Genomic DNA, 18,882 nt, shown 5'->3' on the forward strand with positions numbered 1-18,882 from the left:
TGTGGCAATGTCTTGTAGTCCTCCAACTCTGTTGACCACAGGTATGTGCCTCGATAAGAGGTGGACAGATGTCGCATCGCTCTCGCCGTCACTTGTGACCGCGAATCGTACTTAACGTCATTTTGTGCAAGCGTCAGCGGAGCGTCAGTCGAGCTAAGTCGGGACAAGTCGCATAAGAGGAGCAGTAAAATGCGTATTTCCGGTACCGGGAATCGAACCCGGGCCTCCTGGGTGAGAGCCAGGTATCCTAGCCACTAGACCACACCGGATAACGACACAAGTGCTCCTCCAGCGAACACAGCAAGCTGTACACAATCCACTTGACGACAACGGCAAAAATTAGCGTTTCCACTGCATAGAACGTCATGCTCGAGACACATTTCGTGGAGACGAGCGCCAGCAATCGTGACACCAAACTGCGCGTGTGAATCCTGTCGTTGCACCACGCACTGTGCTGCTACGACAATTTAAGAAAGAGACGCTCACGGCTTGCTGCGCTGTTTCCTTCGCGGGTAATCAGTGCTCCTGCTTAGAAAACATTGGCAGCGGTGGGATTCGAACCCACGCCTCCGAAGAGACTGGTGCCTGAAACCAGCGCCTTAGACCGCTCGGCCACGCTACCTACGCGGCGCCAGGGGCACAGGAGCTGCTTTCTACAGCACGAGAAAACACCACAAAAAAAAACGAGAAAAAGTTGGCAGCGGTGGGATTCGAACCCACGCCTCCGAAGAGACTGGTGCCTTAAACCAGCGCCTTAGACCGCTCGGCCACGCTACCTGCGTCAGTGTTGTTCGCTTTCGTAGAAACAGTGCACGACACAGCTTCCTGTTCTGCTGCGACTGGCCGCTCATCCATTGCACTTCAAACAACTGCCCTTTTCGAATAGAGGTTAACTACACAGGCAGCAGCCCGCGCTGTGGTGCGGCGGCATTACGTGTTGATAATGAACTGGTAGTGCCACCTGCAGCTCGTGGAACATGAGCGAGAAATCCAGAGGGCACCGTGAATTCAAACAGTGGTTCACTACCGTCATTGCAGCGACAGCAAGGCAAAACTTTAAAAAGTGCCGTGACCAGGATTCGAACCTGGGTTATTGCGGCCACAACGCAATGTCCTAACCACTAGACGATCACGGCCACGGAGGCACCGCCGAAAGCAGTTCTCGCGACTGCAAGTGGCTATGCACAGCAAAGCTCAGCCCACTGTGTCTCGCCACAGCTGTGTCAGACGTGGTCTCCATTATATGTATACTGGCAAACGAAACGTGTCTGCGCTGTTAGGACACTAAGCAGTGTGGTTAGCTGCATTAAACCCCTGTGGCAATGTCTTGTAGTCCTCCAACTCTGTTGACCACAGGTATGTGCCTCGATAAGAGGTGGACAGATGTCGCATCGCTCTCGCCGTCACTTGTGACCGCGAATCGTACTTAACGTCATTTTGTGCAAGCGTCAGCGGAGCGTCAGTCGAGCTAAGTCGGGACAAGTCGCATAAGAGGAGCAGTAAAATGCGTATTTCCGGTACCGGGAATCGAACCCGGGCCTCCTGGGTGAGAGCCAGGTATCCTAGCCACTAGACCACACCGGATAACGACACAAGTGCTCCTCCAGCGAACACAGCAAGCTGTACACAATCCACTTGACGACAACGGCAAAAATTAGCGTTTCCACTGCATAGAGCGTCATGCTCGAGACACATTTCGTGGAGACGAGCGCCAGCAAACGTGACACCAAACTGCGCGTGTGAATCCTGTCGTTGCACCACGCACTGTGCTGCTACGACAATTTAAGAAAGAGACGCTCACGGCTTGCTGCGCTGTTTCCTTCGCGGGTAATCAGTGCTCCTGCTTAGAAAACATTGGCAGCGGTGGGATTCGAACCCACGCCTCCGAAGAGACTGGTGCCTGAAACCAGCGCCTTAGACCGCTCGGCCACGCTACCTACGCGGCGCCAGGGGCACAGGAGCTGCTTTCTACAGCACGAGAAAACACCACAAAAAAAAACGAGAAAAAGTTGGCAGCGGTGGGATTCGAACCCACGCCTCCGAAGAGACTGGTGCCTTAAACCAGCGCCTTAGACCGCTTTTTTTTTTTTTTTTTTTTTTTTTTTTTTTTTTTATTTAGGGCCTCCCTTCTCCCCTTACAGCCCTCCTTGCGCTCTCCATGAATGCCTTCCTTGGCGAGCTTCTTCAGCTATATTCAAATGAAATCAAAGTCTCCAGATTCACTGGCATCGTACAACAGTACACAAAAGGAATTCAATTTCTTCGGGATTACAAGGAGCTCATTGCTTCGTCTTCTTTGGAATATAAGTGCCAACGAAAATTAGAAATCTTTCTCAAAAAAAAAAAAAAAAAAAAAAAAAAAAAAAAAAAAAAAAAAAAAAAAAAAGGATGTCTCTTCCCTCAAAAAACAAATAATGAGGAATAAGAAAGAAAAGAAAACTTCAGGTTCTTCAGGCGCCATAGGCGAAATGATAACGAAAATAGTAGTCACTGTTGACTTGTACCTGGGAACTTCACCATGGAAATCGTGACAGGAATCGCGGTTATACTTTAGAATCACCCAATTCCCTGTTTCTCAAACAGGATTGTTAACATATTGCCAAAATCCCTCTTAATGTGTGGGAACTGGTTTCTTCGCCAATATGCCGTTGCCATATAAGCAGTAAAGGCAGTAATATTGTCTTCTCCTTGTTGGGTCATGACGTAATTGACAAAATGTCCCAGCATCCACATAACAGTATTGTTTTTCGTTTTGGGGTAAAACCGTGTATCAGGCCACAGGAGGATATCAGTCGTATAAAGACTTTCAGTGCTACGTGTGAGCAGCGCCAATCGTTTCCGCACCCAATGCCAGTTGAACTGATGCCCGCAGCAAGTAAACCTGTGCCTCAGAGTGTCTACTAATCCACATTTGAGGCAGTTGGCAGTAGCACTTAAGCCAATGCGGTTGAGTTTTTCGTTGGTTGGAATAAGATTGTGGACAACTTTATACCAGGCGGAAAGCACATCGGAAGAATGAATTTTGAGAGTAATATTGGTCCACACTGCCGTCCAGACGATTCTTGGGTAGTGCATTTCAATTGTATTTGGAGCTTCGTACTTCTGCCACTGAGCAATTAAGAACACTGTCGTGAGACAAGGACTTGTGGAAACACTGTCACCTAAGTAACTCATTTCGAGGTAATAAACACCGACATGTTGCAATTGAAAGTTTAGTTTCCCGATGTCAATTGGCGGTTTCATACATTTTGGGCGAACAATGCGAAACAGCTTCGATGTGATAGTATGGGGCATCGTGGTAATTATCTCAGTTGTTCGTTTTATATAGAGTGCCGTCGCCTTTCGACGGATATCAGTGAGTTGCAGGCCCCCAGCTTGCACTGACTTAGACAGTGTGGTATAGGTTAACTTAAAAATATGACCGAGCCACACAAACCTGCTGGACAAACGCATGATCTTATGGGCTTGCATTTTGGGAAGAGGGAACACCTGAGCGACATAATAAGCTTTACAGAGTATGTATGTATTCAAAATCCTGATCTTCTGGAGGATATTTGTCGATCGCCAAGTGTTTTCCACTATAGCTCCCTGTATTCGATTTGCAGTAAGTTTCCAGTTTTTAGCTGCCATACGTAAAGGACACCTATCGATGATGATTCCCAGAGCAACATGTTGTTCGACGATCTGTGCCCACGGTATAGCAAGAGATTCGAAGCCCCGTAAGCTTAGAACCTTACATTTACCCTCACTGAGTTTCGCTCCAGACGCAGTGCTGTAATTTTCAATCTCAGCCCGCAATTGGGCCACTTCAGACTCATGACGTAGGATAACAGCAACATCATCGGCGTAAGCCCTCACAGTAAGATTGCTCCCTAAGACAGAAAGGCCAGTTAATGTGATACACAATCTCTTCAGAAATGGCTCGAGCGACAAAACAAAGAGCGACATCGACAAAGGACTGCCTTGCGGTACACCTCGTCGTATACCAACAGCTTGTGTCAGCTGACCGTTAACGGTGATCCTAGCAGTAATGCCTGTTATCATATGCCGAATGACTGCCACAGCTCGTTCTTCGAGTCCAATTCGCTGCAGGATGCGTTCTAAATAGTGATGACTAACGCGGTCAAAAGCTTTGCAAAAGTCAAGAAAAAGGAAAGCACATTTGATGTTGGTTACGGCCGCTACTGAAATAACGTCTCTGTACTCCGCAACCGGAGTCATAATGGATCTCCCTGGAAGGCAAGACTGATGGGAATGAATAACTTTCCCAAGGATGGGGGTCATTCTGCTATTAATCGCGCGGGCAATCGTTTTATAATCAAAGTTCAATAATGTGATTGGACGGAGATTATCAACTCGCTTGTGACCAGTTCTCTTCGGGACTAAAACAATTCTACCCACCTTGAACTCGGCAGGAAGAGGACCACCAATCATGACTTCATTAACAATTTCAGTGAAAGTACCACCAAGGACATTCCAGAATTTGATATAAAATTCCTTGGGCAAACCATCAGGACCAGGCGATTTAAAGGAAGGCGACTTGGAGATCAAGGCTAAAACTTCCTCGGGAGTGAAATCCGATAAAAAGTCGACATTGTCAGCAGGAGTAATCGCCCTATCAAAAACATTGACCACTGCACTGACAGCAGGTTCATTGACAATTTCACTGGAATACAGTCGTTGGAAATGTTGGTGAATTTCACTAATAATGGCCGCTTGAGTAGAGAGTAATTCCCCATTATCCCTTTCCAAAACATCAATGAAAGCCCTGCGGCGGCGCGAGAAATGCTTAAATAAATGGTACATAGATGTCATTTCGTCGGCTAAAACAGATTTAGGTTTGGATTTAACTTTCAGACCTTCCAATTGTTGACGCTTCAAGCTGACAAGTTTAGCCTTGACACGTTGAATTGATGGAAAGTTAGTGTTGGTCGCAGTGGATGAATCATACAGTTGTCGCAGCACAGTGTAGTAAAACTCAAAAGTCCTCTTGAAGGCGCGTGCTTTCTGAGCACTATAATAAATGAGACTTTTTCGAAGCTTTGGTTTCGCAACAGTGGTCCACCACATCGCTTTAGTCGGATAAAAAGTGATGGAACGCAAACAAGTTTCCCACACATGCCTGATAACGTCAAATAACTCAGCGTCCGCCAGATGCGATATGTTTAACATCCACGGGGAACGAAATAATTTGGTAGGCTGTCGATTTAAGTGAACCGTTGCCGTAAAAGCGCAATGGTCGGTAAAACTAGCCGGGATTACGTCAACCGCTAGGAGTCTGTCACTGATACAGTCCGATAGATAAATTCTATCCAGACGGCTGCATGAAGTAACGGTGAAAAAAGTGAATTTAACTAAAGTAGGATACTTCAGTTCCCAAGCATCTTTCAGCTTAATATTCTTAACGAGCTCGTGCAGTTCTTTACAGTAGTTAAAATTAGGGGACTGATCGTTTTTACGTAGAACACAGTTGAAGTCACCTCCTATTATCAGGTTTTGAGGACTGCTCCTCAACAGATACGTAACATCCTCCTTATAAAAACGTGACCGTTCGCATTTGTTGCTGTTGCCTGATGGGGCATATAAATTAACAAGGGTTACATCAAAAATTTTACAGCTCACTCCTCGACCGGAATCTAAAAACTCGATCTCCCCAACTGGAATGCCTTCCCGTAATAAAAGTGCGGTACCTGTACTTTCCTCAGGAGCAACGTTTGATATGGTTTGAAAACCAGAGATGAAGAGATTTAAAACAGTAACTTCCTGCAACAACACAATATCAGCGTCAGATTCGTATAGAAACTGCTGTAGGGCCGCAATTTTGAGATCAGATCGAATCTTATTTATGTTCAGGGAGACGAATTTGTACGCTTGTGCCATTATTACAGTGAGGTACGTAAAGGGTCACTAAACAACACTGGTCGCATTACAAGGGCATAGAGACTTCGGAATGGTCTGCATTGTCGGGAGGATCACGAACAGTCACTTGTGTGTCGTTGGGTTTGTTTTTCTTCCGTACTGCGTTGACGTTCGGTTGAACTTTGGTCCTACTACGTGCTCTGCTAGGGAACACATCGGCAGACGGAGGTGTGGGAGGGTCCTGAGTGACTTCGCAATCCATAACGTGCTGTGACGCCTCAATCATCTGATCTGCGGAAAGAACTGACTCAGAAGGTGGACAAGGTTGTTTGTTGTCACTAGCACGAACTTCGTGTTTGTTTGTAGACGGACTTTGACTTCCTTCAGTTTGTACACAAGTACTGCCTGCCTCGTTATGCTTATCGGAAGCACGCGCTTGTTGTGATTCGGCCTGTGGTGACGTCGCGACTTCAGGCGGCGGGCTCGGCTGTTGTGGTGCCAAAGCTGCCTGTACGTCACTCGGAATGACGTCAATAGCCGCAGCGTCGACAGCTGCGTGCGACGGTTCAGAAAAACTTGAGTCAGTAACCGTAACCGGCATCTCTTTTGGGACGTCGAGTTCTAATTCCTGGAGAGCCTCGTCCGGACTATCATCATCACACGTTCTTCGCCGTTTGTGGCTCAGCAGCTGCACGTCAGATTTGGAGGCAGGCGTATCTGTAACCGGTTTTGAAGGAAAGGGTGGAAAGTCGGCAACAGGCAAACCAGGCTCCGGGGGCAATATTTCACTATCACGAGGGCGGTCGATGTCCGTGATTGGTGCCTCCCTAACAAGATCAGCCAATGTCAACTTTTTACGCTGTTCCAAGGTACTTTTGAGAACAAATACACGTTTAGGGCAGTTCGTACGCAAGTGACCAGTTTCATTACAAATAAAGCATGTGCCTGGTTGTCCACTGTACGTGACATGAACTTTATACCCACAAACAATAAGATGGGAGGGGATATCTTGCTTCACGTGCATTTCGACTGACCGGACGCCACTAAAACACTGTAACCGATGTTGACTAGACCAACGTTCGTTACGGATTTGCTTGACCTCCCCATATTTCGTCAAAATCTCACGTAAATAACAGTTTTCAACTTCCGGCGGCAGGTTGTACACACGGACATTTTTGTATTCTACATCAGCATTGGATATGAGAACAGTACTCACCGAGGCGTCACGATGACGGAACTCAGCTCTGCTACCATGTTTTAACAGAATCCTCTCCAGTAACACAGGGTTTAGCAACTTGACGAAGAAACAGTAGAGATCTGTGTCGTAATAGGCAGTATGAACCTGGTCAGACGTAATACCAATGACATCCACTATGAAATCGTGAACTTCCATGGAACTCGGTTGAACATGACGTGTAGACTTGTCAAATTCGAAACACAGAGTACATTTCCTTGGGAACAACCTGGACGACATATCCACTTATTAAACGGTCGAGACCGCTAACACAAAACGTCACAAAACACTAAAAGTGAACTGACGGAAGCACAAGACAGCAAATCTAGCAAACAACGTAAACAAAGAAAGTAGTCACGGCTTGCACACGCTATTGCGGAGCGAAGGCACAACACGTGCGACCTGCACGGCGTCGCAAGCGGAACTAGACCGCTCGGCCACGCTACCTCCGTCAGTGTTGTTCGCTTTCGTAGAAACAGTGCACGACACAGCTTCCTGTTCTGCTGCGACTGGCCGCTCATCCATTGCACTTCAAACAACTGCCCTTTTCGAATAGAGGTTAACTACACAGGCAGCAGCCCGCGCTGTGGTGCGGCGGCATTACGTGTTGATAATGAACTGGTAGTGCCACCTGCAGCTCGTGGAACATGAGCGAGAAATCCAGAGGGCACCGTGAATTCAAACAGTGGTTCACTACCGTCATTGCAGCGACAGCAAGGCAAAACTTTAAAAAGTGCCGTGACCAGGATTCGAACCTGGGTTATTGCGGCCACAACGCAATGTCCTAACCACTAGACGATCACGGCCACGGAGGCACCGCCGAAAGCAGTTCTCGCGACTGCAAGTGGCTATGCACAGCAAAGCTCAGCCCACTGTGTCTCGCCACAGCTGTGTCAGACGTGGTCTCCATTATATGTATACTGGCAAACGAAACGTGTCTGCGCTGTTAGGACACTAAGCAGTGTGGTTAGCTGCATTAAACCCCTGTGGCAATGTCTTGTAGTCCTCCAACTCTGTTGACCACAGGTATGTGCCTCGATAAGAGGTGGACAGATGTCGCATCGCTCTCGCCGTCACTTGTGACCGCGAATCGTACTTAACGTCATTTTGTGCAAGCGTCAGCGGAGCGTCAGTCGAGCTAAGTCGGGACAAGTCGCATAAGAGGAGCAGTAAAATGCGTATTTCCGGTACCGGGAATCGAACCCGGGCCTCCTGGGTGAGAGCCAGGTATCCTAGCCACTAGACCACACCGGATAACGACACAAGTGCTCCTCCAGCGAACACAGCAAGCTGTACACAATCCACTTGACGACAACGGCAAAAATTAGCGTTTCCACTGCATAGAACGTCATGCTCGAGACACATTTCGTGGAGACGAGCGCCAGCAATCGTGACACCAAACTGCGCGTGTGAATCCTGTCGTTGCACCACGCACTGTGCTGCTACGACAATTTAAGAAAGAGACGCTCACGGCTTGCTGCGCTGTTTCCTTCGCGGGTAATCAGTGCTCCTGCTTAGAAAACATTGGCAGCGGTGGGATTCGAACCCACGCCTCCGAAGAGACTGGTGCCTGAAACCAGCGCCTTAGACCGCTCGGCCACGCTACCTACGCGGCGCCAGGGGCACAGGAGCTGCTTTCTACAGCACGAGAAAACACCACAAAAAAAAACGAGAAAAAGTTGGCAGCGGTGGGATTCGAACCCACGCCTCCGAAGAGACTGGTGCCTTAAACCAGCGCCTTAGACCGCTCGGCCACGCTACCTCCGTCAGTGTTGTTCGCTTTCGTAGAAACAGTGCACGACACAGCTTCCTGTTCTGCTGCGACTGGCCGCTCATCCATTGCACTTCAAACAACTGCCCTTTTCGAATAGAGGTTAACTACACAGGCAGCAGCCCGCGCTGTGGTGCGGCGGCATTACGTGTTGATAATGAACTGGTAGTGCCACCTGCAGCTCGTGGAACATGAGCGAGAAATCCAGAGGGCACCGTGAATTCAAACAGTGGTTCACTACCGTCATTGCAGCGACAGCAAGGCAAAACTTTAAAAAGTGCCGTGACCAGGATTCGAACCTGGGTTATTGCGGCCACAACGCAATGTCCTAACCACTAGACGATCACGGCCACGGAGGCACCGCCGAAAGCAGTTCTCGCGACTGCAAGTGGCTATGCACAGCAAAGCTCAGCCCACTGTGTCTCGCCACAGCTGTGTCAGACGTGGTCTCCATTATATGTATACTGGCAAACGAAACGTGTCTGCGCTGTTAGGACACTAAGCAGTGTGGTTAGCTGCATTAAACCCCTGTGGCAATGTCTTGTAGTCCTCCAACTCTGTTGACCACAGGTATGTGCCTCGATAAGAGGTGGACAGATGTCGCATCGCTCTCGCCGTCACTTGTGACCGCGAATCGTACTTAACGTCATTTTGTGCAAGCGTCAGCGGAGCGTCAGTCGAGCTAAGTCGGGACAAGTCGCATAAGAGGAGCAGTAAAATGCGTATTTCCGGTACCGGGAATCGAACCCGGGCCTCCTGGGTGAGAGCCAGGTATCCTAGCCACTAGACCACACCGGATAACGACACAAGTGCTCCTCCAGCGAACACAGCAAGCTGTACACAATCCACTTGACGACAACGGCAAAAATTAGCGTTTCCACTGCATAGAACGTCATGCTCGAGACACATTTCGTGGAGACGAGCGCCAGCAATCGTGACACCAAACTGCGCGTGTGAATCCTGTCGTTGCACCACGCACTGTGCTGCTACGACAATTTAAGAAAGAGACGCTCACGGCTTGCTGCGCTGTTTCCTTCGCGGGTAATCAGTGCTCCTGCTTAGAAAACATTGGCAGCGGTGGGATTCGAACCCACGCCTCCGAAGAGACTGGTGCCTGAAACCAGCGCCTTAGACCGCTCGGCCACGCTACCTACGCGGCGCCAGGGGCACAGGAGCTGCTTTCTACAGCACGAGAAAACACCACAAAAAAAAACGAGAAAAAGTTGGCAGCGGTGGGATTCGAACCCACGCCTCCGAAGAGACTGGTGCCTTAAACCAGCGCCTTAGACCGCTCGGCCACGCTACCTCCGTCAGTGTTGTTCGCTTTCGTAGAAACAGTGCACGACACAGCTTCCTGTTCTGCTGCGACTGGCCGCTCATCCATTGCACTTCAAACAACTGCCCTTTTCGAATAGAGGTTAACTACACAGGCAGCAGCCCGCGCTGTGGTGCGGCGGCATTACGTGTTGATAATGAACTGGTAGTGCCACCTGCAGCTCGTGGAACATGAGCGAGAAATCCAGAGGGCACCGTGAATTCAAACAGTGGTTCACTACCGTCATTGCAGCGACAGCAAGGCAAAACTTTAAAAAGTGCCGTGACCAGGATTCGAACCTGGGTTATTGCGGCCACAACGCAATGTCCTAACCACTAGACGATCACGGCCACGGAGGCACCGCCGAAAGCAGTTCTCGCGACTGCAAGTGGCTATGCACAGCAAAGCTCAGCCCACTGTGTCTCGCCACAGCTGTGTCAGACGTGGTCTCCATTATATGTATACTGGCAAACGAAACGTGTCTGCGCTGTTAGGACACTAAGCAGTGTGGTTAGCTGCATTAAACCCCTGTGGCAATGTCTTGTAGTCCTCCAACTCTGTTGACCACAGGTATGTGCCTCGATAAGAGGTGGACAGATGTCGCATCGCTCTCGCCGTCACTTGTGACCGCGAATCGTACTTAACGTCATTTTGTGCAAGCGTCAGCGGAGCGTCAGTCGAGCTAAGTCGGGACAAGTCGCATAAGAGGAGCAGTAAAATGCGTATTTCCGGTACCGGGAATCGAACCCGGGCCTCCTGGGTGAGAGCCAGGTATCCTAGCCACTAGACCACACCGGATAACGACACAAGTGCTCCTCCAGCGAACACAGCAAGCTGTACACAATCCACTTGACGACAACGGCAAAAATTAGCGTTTCCACTGCATAGAACGTCATGCTCGAGACACATTTCGTGGAGACGAGCGCCAGCAATCGTGACACCAAACTGCGCGTGTGAATCCTGTCGTTGCACCACGCACTGTGCTGCTACGACAATTTAAGAAAGAGACGCTCACGGCTTGCTGCGCTGTTTCCTTCGCGGGTAATCAGTGCTCCTGCTTAGAAAACATTGGCAGCGGTGGGATTCGAACCCACGCCTCCGAAGAGACTGGTGCCTGAAACCAGCGCCTTAGACCGCTCGGCCACGCTACCTACGCGGCGCCAGGGGCACAGGAGCTGCTTTCTACAGCACGAGAAAACACCACAAAAAAAAACGAGAAAAAGTTGGCAGCGGTGGGATTCGAACCCACGCCTCCGAAGAGACTGGTGCCTTAAACCAGCGCCTTAGACCGCTCGGCCACGCTACCTCCGTCAGTGTTGTTCGCTTTCGTAGAAACAGTGCACGACACAGCTTCCTGTTCTGCTGCGACTGGCCGCTCATCCATTGCACTTCAAACAACTGCCCTTTTCGAATAGAGGTTAACTACACAGGCAGCAGCCCGCGCTGTGGTGCGGCGGCATTACGTGTTGATAATGAACTGGTAGTGCCACCTGCAGCTCGTGGAACATGAGCGAGAAATCCAGAGGGCACCGTGAATTCAAACAGTGGTTCACTACCGTCATTGCAGCGACAGCAAGGCAAAACTTTAAAAAGTGCCGTGACCAGGATTCGAACCTGGGTTATTGCGGCCACAACGCAATGTCCTAACCACTAGACGATCACGGCCACGGAGGCACCGCCGAAAGCAGTTCTCGCGACTGCAAGTGGCTATGCACAGCAAAGCTCAGCCCACTGTGTCTCGCCACAGCTGTGTCAGACGTGGTCTCCATTATATGTATACTGGCAAACGAAACGTGTCTGCGCTGTTAGGACACTAAGCAGTGTGGTTAGCTGCATTAAACCCCTGTGGCAATGTCTTGTAGTCCTCCAACTCTGTTGACCACAGGTATGTGCCTCGATAAGAGGTGGACAGATGTCGCATCGCTCTCGCCGTCACTTGTGACCGCGAATCGTACTTAACGTCATTTTGTGCAAGCGTCAGCGGAGCGTCAGTCGAGCTAAGTCGGGACAAGTCGCATAAGAGGAGCAGTAAAATGCGTATTTCCGGTACCGGGAATCGAACCCGGGCCTCCTGGGTGAGAGCCAGGTATCCTAGCCACTAGACCACACCGGATAACGACACAAGTGCTCCTCCAGCGAACACAGCAAGCTGTACACAATCCACTTGACGACAACGGCAAAAATTAGCGTTTCCACTGCATAGAACGTCATGCTCGAGACACATTTCGTGGAGACGAGCGCCAGCAATCGTGACACCAAACTGCGCGTGTGAATCCTGTCGTTGCACCACGCACTGTGCTGCTACGACAATTTAAGAAAGAGACGCTCACGGCTTGCTGCGCTGTTTCCTTCGCGGGTAATCAGTGCTCCTGCTTAGAAAACATTGGCAGCGGTGGGATTCGAACCCACGCCTCCGAAGAGACTGGTGCCTGAAACCAGCGCCTTAGACCGCTCGGCCACGCTACCTACGCGGCGCCAGGGGCACAGGAGCTGCTTTCTACAGCACGAGAAAACACCACAAAAAAAAACGAGAAAAAGTTGGCAGCGGTGGGATTCGAACCCACGCCTCCGAAGAGACTGGTGCCTTAAACCAGCGCCTTAGACCGCTCGGCCACGCTACCTGCGTCAGTGTTGTTCGCTTTCGTAGAAACAGTGCACGACACAGCTTCCTGTTCTGCTGCGACTGGCCGCTCATCCATTGCACTTCAAACAACTGCCCTTTTCGAATAGAGGTTAACTACACAGGCAGCAGCCCGCGCTGTGGTGCGGCGGCATTACGTGTTGATAATGAACTGGTAGTGCCACCTGCAGCTCGTGGAACATGAGCGAGAAATCCAGAGGGCACCGTGAATTCAAACAGTGGTTCACTACCGTCATTGCAGCGACAGCAAGGCAAAACTTTAAAAAGTGCCGTGACCAGGATTCGAACCTGGGTTATTGCGGCCACAACGCAATGTCCTAACCACTAGACGATCACGGCCACGGAGGCACCGCCGAAAGCAGTTCTCGCGACTGCAAGTGGCTATGCACAGCAAAGCTCAGCCCACTGTGTCTCGCCACAGCTGTGTCAGACGTGGTCTCCATTATATGTATACTGGCAAACGAAACGTGTCTGCGCTGTTAGGACACTAAGCAGTGTGGTTAGCTGCATTAAACCCCTGTGGCAATGTCTTGTAGTCCTCCAACTCTGTTGACCACAGGTATGTGCCTCGATAAGAGGTGGACAGATGTCGCATCGCTCTCGCCGTCACTTGTGACCGCGAATCGTACTTAACGTCATTTTGTGCAAGCGTCAGCGGAGCGTCAGTCGAGCTAAGTCGGGACAAGTCGCATAAGAGGAGCAGTAAAATGCGTATTTCCGGTACCGGGAATCGAACCCGGGCCTCCTGGGTGAGAGCCAGGTATCCTAGCCACTAGACCACACCGGATAACGACACAAGTGCTCCTCCAGCGAACACAGCAAGCTGTACACAATCCACTTGACGACAACGGCAAAAATTAGCGTTTCCACTGCATAGAGCGTCATGCTCGAGACACATTTCGTGGAGACGAGCGCCAGCAAACGTGACACCAAACTGCGCGTGTGAATCCTGTCGTTGCACCACGCACTGTGCTGCTACGACAATTTAAGAAAGAGACGCTCACGGCTTGCTGCGCTGTTTCCTTCGCGGGTAATCAGTGCTCCTGCTTAGAAAACATTGGCAGCGGTGGGATTCGAACCCACGCCTCCGAAGAGACTGGTGCCTGAAACCAGCGCCTTAGACCGCTCGGCCACGCTACCTACGCGGCGCCAGGGGCACAGGAGCTGCTTTCTACAGCACGAGAAAACACCACAAAAAAAAACGAGAAAAAGTTGGCAGCGGTGGGATTCGAACCCACGCCTCCGAAGAGACTGGTGCCTTAAACCAGCGCCTTAGACCGCTCGGCCACGCTACCTCCGTCAGTGTTGTTCGCTTTCGTAGAAACAGTGCACGACACAGCTTCCTGTTCTGCTGCGACTGGCCGCTCATCCATTGCACTTCAAACAACTGCCCTTTTCGAATAGAGGTTAACTACACAGGCAGCAGCCCGCGCTGTGGTGCGGCGGCATTACGTGTTGATAATGAACTGGTAGTGCCACCTGCAGCTCGTGGAACATGAGCGAGAAATCCAGAGGGCACCGTGAATTCAAACAGTGGTTCACTACCGTCATTGCAGCGACAGCAAGGCAAAACTTTAAAAAGTGCCGTGACCAGGATTCGAACCTGGGTTATTGCGGCCACAACGCAATGTCCTAACCACTAGACGATCACGGCCACGGAGGCACCGCCGAAAGCAGTTCTCGCGACTGCAAGTGGCTATGCACAGCAAAGCTCAGCCCACTGTGTCTCGCCACAGCTGTGTCAGACGTGGTCTCCATTATATGTATACTGGCAAACGAAACGTGTCTGCGCTGTTAGGACACTAAGCAGTGTGGTTAGCTGCATTAAACCCCTGTGGCAATGTCTTGTAGTCCTCCAACTCTGTTGACCACAGGTATGTGCCTCGATAAGAGGTGGACAGATGTCGCATCGCTCTCGCCGTCACTTGTGACCGCGAATCGTACTTAACGTCATTTTGTGCAAGCGTCAGCGGAGCGTCAGTCGAGCTAAGTCGGGACAAGTCGCATAAGAGGAGCAGTAAAATGCGTATTTCCGGTACCGGGAATCGAACCCGGGCCTCCTGGGTGAGAGCCAGGTATCCTAGCCACTAGACCACACCGGATAACGACACAAGTGCTCCTCCAGCGAACACAGCAAGCTGTACACAATCCACTTGACGACAACGGCAAAAATTAGCGTTTCCACTGCATAGAACGTCATGCTCGAGACACATTTCGTGGAGACGAGCGCCAGCAATCGTGACACCAAACTGCGCGTGTGAATCCTGTCGTTGCACCACGCACTGTGCTGCTACGACAATTTAAGAAAGAGACGCTCACGGCTTGCTGCGCTGTTTCCTTCGCGGGTAATCAGTGCTCCTGCTTAGAAAACATTGGCAGCGGTGGGATTCGAACCCACGCCTCCGAAGAGACTGGTGCCTGAAACCAGCGCCTTAGACCGCTCGGCCACGCTACCTACGCGGCGCCAGGGGCACAGGAGCTGCTTTCTACAGCACGAGAAAACACCACAAAAAAAAAACGAGAAAAAGTTGGCAGCGGTGGGATTCGAACCCACGCCTCCGAAGAGACTGGTGCCTTAAACCAGCGCCTTAGACCGCTCGGCCACGCTACCTGCGTCAGTGTTGTTCGCTTTCGTAGAAACAGTGCACGACACAGCTTCCTGTTCTGCTGCGACTGGCCGCTCATCCATTGCACTTCAAACAACTGCCCTTTTCGAATAGAGGTTAACTACACAGGCAGCAGCCCGCGCTGTGGTGCGGCGGCATTACGTGTTGATAATGAACTGGTAGTGCCACCTGCAGCTCGTGGAACATGAGCGAGAAATCCAGAGGGCACCGTGAATTCAAACAGTGGTTCACTACCGTCATTGCAGCGACAGCAAGGCAAAACTTTAAAAAGTGCCGTGACCAGGATTCGAACCTGGGTTATTGCGGCCACAACGCAATGTCCTAACCACTAGACGATCACGGCCACGGAGGCACCGCCGAAAGCAGTTCTCGCGACTGCAAGTGGCTATGCACAGCAAAGCTCAGCCCACTGTGTCTCGCCACAGCTGTGTCAGACGTGGTCTCCATTATATGTATACTGGCAAACGAAACGTGTCTGCGCTGTTAGGACACTAAGCAGTGTGGTTAGCTGCATTAAACCCCTGTGGCAATGTCTTGTAGTCCTCCAACTCTGTCTACCACAGGTAAGTGCCTCGATAAGAGGTGTCGCATCGCTCTCGCCGTCACTTGTGACCGCGAATCGTACTTAACGTCATTTTGTGCAAGCGTCAGCGGAGCGTCAGTCGAGCTAAGTCGGGACAAGTCGCATAAGAGGAGCAGTAAAATGCGTATTTCCGGTACCGGGAATCGAACCCGGGCCTCCTGGTTGAGAGCCAGGTATCCTAGCCACTAGACCACACCGGATAACGACACAAGTGCTCCTCCAGCGAACACAGCAAGCTGTACACAATCCACTTGACGACAACGGCAAAAATTAGCGTTTCCACTGCATAGAACGTCATGCTCGAGACACATTTCGTGGAGACGAGCGCCAGCAATCGTGACACCAAACTGCGCGTGTGAATCCTGTCGTTGCACCACGCACTGTGCTGCTACGACAATTTAAGAAAGAGACGCTCACGGCTTGCTGCGCTGTTTCCTTCGCGGGTAATCAGTGCTCCTGCTTAGAAAACATTGGCAGCGGTGGGATTCGAACCCACGCCTCCGAAGAGACTGGTGCCTGAAACCAGCGCCTTAGACCGCTCGGCCACGCTACCTACGCGGCGCCAGGGGCACAGGAGCTGCTTTCTACAGCACGAGAAAACACCACAAAAAAAAACGAGAAAAAGTTGGCAGCGGTGGGATTCGAACCCACGCCTCCGAAGAGACTGGTGCCTTAAACCAGCGCCTTAGACCGCTCGGCCACGCTACCTGCGTCAGTGTTGTTCGCTTTCGTAGAAACAGTGCACGACACAGCTTCCTGTTCTGCTGCGACTGGCCGCTCATCCATTGCACTTCAAACAACTGCCCTTTTCGAATAGAGGTTAACTACACAGGCAGCAGCCCGCGCTGTGGTGCGGCGGCATTACGTGTTGATAATGAACTGGTAGTGCCACCTGCAGCTCGTGGAACATGAGCGAGAAATCCAGAGGGCACCGTGAATTCAAACAGTGGTTCACTACCGTCATTGCAGCGACAGCAAGGCAAAACTTTAAAAAGTGCCGTGACCAGGATTCGAACCTGGGTTATTGCGGCCACAACGCAATGTCCTAACCACTAGACGATCACGGCCACGGAGGCACCGCCGAAAGCAGTTCTCGCGACTGCAAGTGGCTATGCACAGCAAAGCTCAGCCCACTGTGTCTCGCCACAGCTGTGTCAGACGTGGTCTCCATTATATGTATACTGGCAAACGAAACGTGTCTGCGCTGTTAGGACACTAAGCAGTGTGGTTAGCTGCATTAAACCCCTGTGGCAATGTCTTGTAGTCCTCCAACTCTGTTGACCACAGGTATGTGCCTCGATAAGAGGTGGACAGATGTCGCATCGCTCTCGCCGTCACTTGTGACCGCGAATCGTACTTAACGTCATTTTGTGCAAGCGTCAGCGGAGCGTCAGTCGAGCTAAGTCGGGACAAGTCGCATAAGAGGAGCAGTAAAATGCGTATTTCCGGTACCGGGAATCGAACCCGGGCCTCCTGGGTGAGAGCCAGGTATCCTAGCCACTAGACCACACCGGATAACGACACAAGTGCTCCTCCAGCGAACACAGCAAGCTGTACACAATCCACTTGACGACAACGGCAAAAATTAGCGTTTCCACTGCATAGAACGTCATGCTCGAGACACATTTCGTGGAGACGAGCGCCAGCAATCGTGACACCAAACTGCGCGTGTGAATCCTGTCGTTGCACCACGCACTGTGCTGCTACGACAATTTAAGAAAGAGACGCTCACGGCTTGCTGCGCTGTTTCCTTCGCGGGTAATCAGTGCTCCTGCTTAGAAAACATTGGCAGCGGTGGGATTCGAACCCACGCCTCCGAAGAGACTGGTGCCTGAAACCAGCGCCTTAGACCGCTCGGCCACGCTACCTACGCGGCGCCAGGGGCACAGGAGCTGCTTTCTACTGCACGAGAAAACACCACAAAAAAAAACGAGAAAAAGTTGGCAGCGGTGGGATTCGAACCCACGCCTCCGAAGAGACTGGTGCCTTAAACCAGCGCCTTAGACCGCTCGGCCACGCTACCTGCGTCAGTGTTGTTCGCTTTCGTAGAAACAGTGCACGACACAGCTTCCTGTTCTGCTGCGACTGGCCGCTCATCCATTGCACTTCAAACAACTGCCCTTTTCGAATAGAGGTTAACTACACAGGCAGCAGCCCGCGCTGTGGTGCGGCGGCATTACGTGTTGATAATGAACTGGTAGTGCCACCTGCAGCTCGTGGAACATGAGCGAGAAATCCAGAGGGCACCGTGAATTCAAACAGTGGTTCACTACCGTCATTGCAGCGACAGCAAGGCAAAACTTTAAAAAGTGCCGTGACCAGGATTCGAACCTGGGTTATTGCGGCCACAACGCAATGTCCTAACCACTAGACGATCACGGCCACGGAGGCACCGCCGAAAGCAGTTCTCGCGACTGCAAGTGGCTATGCACAGCAAAGCTCAGCCCACTGTGTCTCGCCACAGCTGTGTCAGACGTGGTCTCCATTATATGTATACTGGCAAACGAAACGTGTCTGCGCTGTTAGGACACTAAGCAGTGTGGTTAGCTGCATTAAACCCCTGTGGCAATGTCTTGTAGTCCTCCAACTCTGTTGACCACAGGTATGTGCCTCGATAAGAGGTGGACAGATGTCGCATCGCTCTCGCCGTCACTTGTGACCGCGAATCGTACTTAACGTCATTTTGTGCAAGCGTCAGCGGAGCGTCAGTCGAGCTAAGTCGGGACAAGTCGCATAAGAGGAGCAGTAAAATGCGTATTTCCGGTACCGGGAATCGAACCCGGGCCTCCTGGGTGAGAGCCAGGTATCCTAGCCACTAGACCACACCGGATAACGACACAAGTGCTCCTCCA

The 18,882-nt window shown here is 51.0% G+C and overlaps 40 non-coding genes across 40 annotated transcripts; all 40 read right to left on the bottom strand.

Moving 5' to 3' along the window:
• Positions 1-197: 197 nt before the first annotated feature.
• On the bottom strand, positions 198-269 carry Trnae-cuc (transfer RNA glutamic acid (anticodon CUC)). Its single transcript has one exon. It is a non-coding gene; the product is annotated as a tRNA-Glu (tRNA).
• Positions 270-540: 271 nt separating this feature from the next.
• Positions 541-622, bottom strand: Trnal-cag (transfer RNA leucine (anticodon CAG)). Its single transcript has one exon. It is a non-coding gene; the product is annotated as a tRNA-Leu (tRNA).
• A 73-nt stretch (positions 623-695) lies between these two features.
• Positions 696-777, bottom strand: Trnal-aag (transfer RNA leucine (anticodon AAG)). Its single transcript has one exon. It is a non-coding gene; the product is annotated as a tRNA-Leu (tRNA).
• A 287-nt stretch (positions 778-1,064) lies between these two features.
• Positions 1,065-1,136, bottom strand: Trnah-gug (transfer RNA histidin (anticodon GUG)). The gene has a single exon. It is a non-coding gene; the product is annotated as a tRNA-His (tRNA).
• Positions 1,137-1,512: 376 nt separating this feature from the next.
• Positions 1,513-1,584, bottom strand: Trnae-cuc (transfer RNA glutamic acid (anticodon CUC)). The gene has a single exon. It is a non-coding gene; the product is annotated as a tRNA-Glu (tRNA).
• Positions 1,585-1,855: 271 nt separating this feature from the next.
• On the bottom strand, positions 1,856-1,937 carry Trnal-cag (transfer RNA leucine (anticodon CAG)). The gene has a single exon. It is a non-coding gene; the product is annotated as a tRNA-Leu (tRNA).
• A 5,890-nt stretch (positions 1,938-7,827) lies between these two features.
• Trnah-gug (transfer RNA histidin (anticodon GUG)) lies at positions 7,828-7,899 on the bottom strand. The gene has a single exon. It is a non-coding gene; the product is annotated as a tRNA-His (tRNA).
• A 376-nt stretch (positions 7,900-8,275) lies between these two features.
• On the bottom strand, positions 8,276-8,347 carry Trnae-cuc (transfer RNA glutamic acid (anticodon CUC)). The gene has a single exon. It is a non-coding gene; the product is annotated as a tRNA-Glu (tRNA).
• Positions 8,348-8,618: 271 nt separating this feature from the next.
• Trnal-cag (transfer RNA leucine (anticodon CAG)) lies at positions 8,619-8,700 on the bottom strand. The gene has a single exon. It is a non-coding gene; the product is annotated as a tRNA-Leu (tRNA).
• A 73-nt stretch (positions 8,701-8,773) lies between these two features.
• Trnal-aag (transfer RNA leucine (anticodon AAG)) lies at positions 8,774-8,855 on the bottom strand. The gene has a single exon. It is a non-coding gene; the product is annotated as a tRNA-Leu (tRNA).
• A 287-nt stretch (positions 8,856-9,142) lies between these two features.
• Trnah-gug (transfer RNA histidin (anticodon GUG)) lies at positions 9,143-9,214 on the bottom strand. The gene has a single exon. It is a non-coding gene; the product is annotated as a tRNA-His (tRNA).
• Positions 9,215-9,590: 376 nt separating this feature from the next.
• Positions 9,591-9,662, bottom strand: Trnae-cuc (transfer RNA glutamic acid (anticodon CUC)). Its single transcript has one exon. It is a non-coding gene; the product is annotated as a tRNA-Glu (tRNA).
• Positions 9,663-9,933: 271 nt separating this feature from the next.
• Positions 9,934-10,015, bottom strand: Trnal-cag (transfer RNA leucine (anticodon CAG)). Its single transcript has one exon. It is a non-coding gene; the product is annotated as a tRNA-Leu (tRNA).
• Positions 10,016-10,088: 73 nt separating this feature from the next.
• Positions 10,089-10,170, bottom strand: Trnal-aag (transfer RNA leucine (anticodon AAG)). Its single transcript has one exon. It is a non-coding gene; the product is annotated as a tRNA-Leu (tRNA).
• Positions 10,171-10,457: 287 nt separating this feature from the next.
• Trnah-gug (transfer RNA histidin (anticodon GUG)) lies at positions 10,458-10,529 on the bottom strand. Its single transcript has one exon. It is a non-coding gene; the product is annotated as a tRNA-His (tRNA).
• Positions 10,530-10,905: 376 nt separating this feature from the next.
• Positions 10,906-10,977, bottom strand: Trnae-cuc (transfer RNA glutamic acid (anticodon CUC)). The gene has a single exon. It is a non-coding gene; the product is annotated as a tRNA-Glu (tRNA).
• A 271-nt stretch (positions 10,978-11,248) lies between these two features.
• Trnal-cag (transfer RNA leucine (anticodon CAG)) lies at positions 11,249-11,330 on the bottom strand. The gene has a single exon. It is a non-coding gene; the product is annotated as a tRNA-Leu (tRNA).
• A 73-nt stretch (positions 11,331-11,403) lies between these two features.
• Positions 11,404-11,485, bottom strand: Trnal-aag (transfer RNA leucine (anticodon AAG)). The gene has a single exon. It is a non-coding gene; the product is annotated as a tRNA-Leu (tRNA).
• Positions 11,486-11,772: 287 nt separating this feature from the next.
• On the bottom strand, positions 11,773-11,844 carry Trnah-gug (transfer RNA histidin (anticodon GUG)). The gene has a single exon. It is a non-coding gene; the product is annotated as a tRNA-His (tRNA).
• A 376-nt stretch (positions 11,845-12,220) lies between these two features.
• Positions 12,221-12,292, bottom strand: Trnae-cuc (transfer RNA glutamic acid (anticodon CUC)). Its single transcript has one exon. It is a non-coding gene; the product is annotated as a tRNA-Glu (tRNA).
• Positions 12,293-12,563: 271 nt separating this feature from the next.
• On the bottom strand, positions 12,564-12,645 carry Trnal-cag (transfer RNA leucine (anticodon CAG)). Its single transcript has one exon. It is a non-coding gene; the product is annotated as a tRNA-Leu (tRNA).
• Positions 12,646-12,718: 73 nt separating this feature from the next.
• Trnal-aag (transfer RNA leucine (anticodon AAG)) lies at positions 12,719-12,800 on the bottom strand. The gene has a single exon. It is a non-coding gene; the product is annotated as a tRNA-Leu (tRNA).
• Positions 12,801-13,087: 287 nt separating this feature from the next.
• On the bottom strand, positions 13,088-13,159 carry Trnah-gug (transfer RNA histidin (anticodon GUG)). Its single transcript has one exon. It is a non-coding gene; the product is annotated as a tRNA-His (tRNA).
• Positions 13,160-13,535: 376 nt separating this feature from the next.
• On the bottom strand, positions 13,536-13,607 carry Trnae-cuc (transfer RNA glutamic acid (anticodon CUC)). Its single transcript has one exon. It is a non-coding gene; the product is annotated as a tRNA-Glu (tRNA).
• Positions 13,608-13,878: 271 nt separating this feature from the next.
• Positions 13,879-13,960, bottom strand: Trnal-cag (transfer RNA leucine (anticodon CAG)). Its single transcript has one exon. It is a non-coding gene; the product is annotated as a tRNA-Leu (tRNA).
• Positions 13,961-14,033: 73 nt separating this feature from the next.
• Positions 14,034-14,115, bottom strand: Trnal-aag (transfer RNA leucine (anticodon AAG)). The gene has a single exon. It is a non-coding gene; the product is annotated as a tRNA-Leu (tRNA).
• Positions 14,116-14,402: 287 nt separating this feature from the next.
• Trnah-gug (transfer RNA histidin (anticodon GUG)) lies at positions 14,403-14,474 on the bottom strand. Its single transcript has one exon. It is a non-coding gene; the product is annotated as a tRNA-His (tRNA).
• Positions 14,475-14,850: 376 nt separating this feature from the next.
• Positions 14,851-14,922, bottom strand: Trnae-cuc (transfer RNA glutamic acid (anticodon CUC)). Its single transcript has one exon. It is a non-coding gene; the product is annotated as a tRNA-Glu (tRNA).
• Positions 14,923-15,193: 271 nt separating this feature from the next.
• Positions 15,194-15,275, bottom strand: Trnal-cag (transfer RNA leucine (anticodon CAG)). The gene has a single exon. It is a non-coding gene; the product is annotated as a tRNA-Leu (tRNA).
• A 74-nt stretch (positions 15,276-15,349) lies between these two features.
• Positions 15,350-15,431, bottom strand: Trnal-aag (transfer RNA leucine (anticodon AAG)). The gene has a single exon. It is a non-coding gene; the product is annotated as a tRNA-Leu (tRNA).
• Positions 15,432-15,718: 287 nt separating this feature from the next.
• Positions 15,719-15,790, bottom strand: Trnah-gug (transfer RNA histidin (anticodon GUG)). Its single transcript has one exon. It is a non-coding gene; the product is annotated as a tRNA-His (tRNA).
• A 368-nt stretch (positions 15,791-16,158) lies between these two features.
• Positions 16,159-16,230, bottom strand: Trnae-cuc (transfer RNA glutamic acid (anticodon CUC)). Its single transcript has one exon. It is a non-coding gene; the product is annotated as a tRNA-Glu (tRNA).
• Positions 16,231-16,501: 271 nt separating this feature from the next.
• Trnal-cag (transfer RNA leucine (anticodon CAG)) lies at positions 16,502-16,583 on the bottom strand. The gene has a single exon. It is a non-coding gene; the product is annotated as a tRNA-Leu (tRNA).
• A 73-nt stretch (positions 16,584-16,656) lies between these two features.
• Positions 16,657-16,738, bottom strand: Trnal-aag (transfer RNA leucine (anticodon AAG)). The gene has a single exon. It is a non-coding gene; the product is annotated as a tRNA-Leu (tRNA).
• Positions 16,739-17,025: 287 nt separating this feature from the next.
• On the bottom strand, positions 17,026-17,097 carry Trnah-gug (transfer RNA histidin (anticodon GUG)). Its single transcript has one exon. It is a non-coding gene; the product is annotated as a tRNA-His (tRNA).
• A 376-nt stretch (positions 17,098-17,473) lies between these two features.
• On the bottom strand, positions 17,474-17,545 carry Trnae-cuc (transfer RNA glutamic acid (anticodon CUC)). The gene has a single exon. It is a non-coding gene; the product is annotated as a tRNA-Glu (tRNA).
• A 271-nt stretch (positions 17,546-17,816) lies between these two features.
• On the bottom strand, positions 17,817-17,898 carry Trnal-cag (transfer RNA leucine (anticodon CAG)). Its single transcript has one exon. It is a non-coding gene; the product is annotated as a tRNA-Leu (tRNA).
• A 73-nt stretch (positions 17,899-17,971) lies between these two features.
• Trnal-aag (transfer RNA leucine (anticodon AAG)) lies at positions 17,972-18,053 on the bottom strand. The gene has a single exon. It is a non-coding gene; the product is annotated as a tRNA-Leu (tRNA).
• A 287-nt stretch (positions 18,054-18,340) lies between these two features.
• On the bottom strand, positions 18,341-18,412 carry Trnah-gug (transfer RNA histidin (anticodon GUG)). The gene has a single exon. It is a non-coding gene; the product is annotated as a tRNA-His (tRNA).
• A 376-nt stretch (positions 18,413-18,788) lies between these two features.
• Trnae-cuc (transfer RNA glutamic acid (anticodon CUC)) lies at positions 18,789-18,860 on the bottom strand. The gene has a single exon. It is a non-coding gene; the product is annotated as a tRNA-Glu (tRNA).
• Between the last annotated feature and the right edge of the window lie 22 nt (positions 18,861-18,882).

This window comes from Schistocerca serialis, unplaced genomic scaffold, assembly GCF_023864345.2.
Source record: "Schistocerca serialis cubense isolate TAMUIC-IGC-003099 unplaced genomic scaffold, iqSchSeri2.2 HiC_scaffold_1378, whole genome shotgun sequence".
Classification (NCBI taxonomy): domain Eukaryota; kingdom Metazoa; phylum Arthropoda; class Insecta; order Orthoptera; family Acrididae; genus Schistocerca; species Schistocerca serialis.